Consider the following 2,522-nt stretch of genomic DNA (forward strand, 5'->3'; position numbering starts at 1 on the left):
GGTGAAGTGTGTTCTAGGTGTTTTACATTTAGTATTTCATTAAATCATCAAGAGAATTCTTTAAGGTTGATACTATTTCTGTTCTATAGATGGAAAAGTGCAGGCTAAATAAATAACTTGTCTAATATTACAGATCTAGTTAGTGGCACATTGAAGGTTTGAATTCAGATAATCTAGCTCCAGAGCTGCTCCTTTTTATTCTCACACTATTCTGTTTCAAGGGAGCTTTGGTGGCCTAGTGGGTAAGATCCTGTGCTGCCAACCTAAAGGCAGGCAGTTCCAATCTACTGGCTGTTCAGAGGGAGAAGGATGGGCATGCCCTCCTGTGTGACATGTTGTTGTTGTCAGGTGCCATCGAGTCGAGTATGACTCATAGCAACATTATGAATAAAAGATCTGAACCCTATTCTATCCTGCGCCATCCTCACACTTCCTGACACATGGGATCCCTTTGTGGCAGTCACTGTGTCGATCCACCTGGTTGAGAGTCTCCCTCTCCTTCACTGACCCTCCACCTGACCCAGCATCATGTGGAGGGTCAGTAATGAGTTGGTTCTAACCTGATGACAAGGAGTGAGAGTTAGTTATTCTGCTTCCTAAACAAAATCTTAGAATAAAAACAACCACTTCATTTACTATTATTGCATGTTTACTGGGACAGATGTTATCCAAGACTTTATTAGATTATTTGTGTATAAATATAAATGAGCATCATGGATTAAATAAGGCTCCCCCAAGATACGTGTACGCAATAATATGATGTGGAATCTATATGTAATGATCCCCAAGTTCTGATAAATCAGTTATAAGAGGATTAAAGGTGGAATGCAACACCATTTAATCCTCTCACCGTCTTAATTTGATTTAAGGGGAGTTTCCCCATGGCCTGTGACACCTTTTATCTCAAGAAATCTTGTTGAGGAGCCAAAGGGGATCATAAAAAAAAAAACATTGCCAGGAGTGGAGTGCGTCTTTCTGGACTCAGGACTCTGCTCTAGGAAGCCCCTCAGCACCAACATTATGAAAAGTGAGAACACATGGAAATCGCCAAGGAATAGACAGCGAATCGCCAAGGCTAGAGATGCTGAGGAGACATGGACATTCTTCCAGCCTGACAGACAGAGGGCCTTCCTCTGCAGCTGTCACCCTGCACGTGGCCATCTAAGCTCCTAAACTTGAAGAAAATAAATTTCTGTTTGTTAAAGTTGTCTACTTGTGGCATCTCCATTACAGCAGCACTAGATAGCTAAGACAAGGAGTTAGTGGGCGGATGACTTGATGAATGTGAAGATATGCTATGTGCATGGATGCATGAATGAAATATGGATATACAACAGCGTATGTGCATAGACAGATAAATGGATGCATGAATAAATAAGATGACACGATGAATGGAAGGAATTGATGAAAGATGGTAGAATAGATAGAAACAAACAAGTAAATGTGTAATATGAATGGGTGAATGGATGCTGGGTGGATAAATGGACAAATGAATATGTAGACAGACTAAATAAGTGGATATATGGATGACAGAATGCATGGATGAATAAGTAGATTAATAGTTGAATAGATGGAATAATAGGGAATAAATTTGTTTGTGGAAGGATAGCTCAAGGGATGGAAAGATGAAAACATATGTATGGATAAAAAGATGAATAAATGGATGGGTAAATGGATGAGTGGATAGAAATATGAACGAATAGCTACGCAGTGGGTGTACGGACGAAAGGATGAATGAACAGCTGGATAATTGAATGATTAGATAGCAGGATGATTGGGTGGATGGGTGAGTGGATATGTAGATAGTTGGGTGGATAAAGAAGTGGATTCCTATATTTAGGGTTATAAAAGAGAATATGAAAACCCACAAATTATACCCTTCCACTTTCCCCTGGATGTATCTATGCCTTCTCTTAGCCATTTCTTCCACACTGGTAATAGAATCTGTCCTGATCTCCCTTCATCCTCCCCGTCCCCTCATACATACAAGTATAAATATATAGAGCCCACAGCCAGATCGTGAGGCTGGGTCCTCAGCCTCCTGAACAGAGACATCCTGGATGGTCTTAGTGATTTCTTTAACTGCTCTTCTCTTCAGGGAGCTTGATGTCCAGCAACAGTGCCTTCTGAACAACCAGCCTAGAAGGAAGGATGGTATTAGTGATTGTAGCAGCTTCTTCCACCGCTTCCCTGCTGAAGTCTCTAGAATAGACCTAGTTTCAAGGGGAAGAGGTGTTTTAGGGAGCTTTGGTGGCCTAATGGCAAGAAGCTGAGCTGCACTACTGAAGGTATGTGGTTCAATGCCATCAGTCGCTCTTGTTGAGGAGCCAAGGGGGATCATAAAAAAAAAAACAAAAACAAAAACAAACATTGCCAGGAATGGAGTGTGTCTTTCTGGACTCAGGAAAAGGATGGACAATCTCTTCCCATGTGATTAACTGCCTCTGAAAACTTGCTAGAGGGTCAGCTCTGGGTCGGTTCCAACTCTATGGTACACAACAACAACGGGGGCTGGAAGGACA

Source organism: Elephantulus edwardii, unplaced genomic scaffold (assembly GCF_000299155.1).
Source record: "Elephantulus edwardii isolate Elephantulus edwardi_28Jun2011 unplaced genomic scaffold, EleEdw1.0 scaffold00031, whole genome shotgun sequence".
NCBI classification, from domain to species: Eukaryota; Metazoa; Chordata; class Mammalia; order Macroscelidea; family Macroscelididae; genus Elephantulus; species Elephantulus edwardii.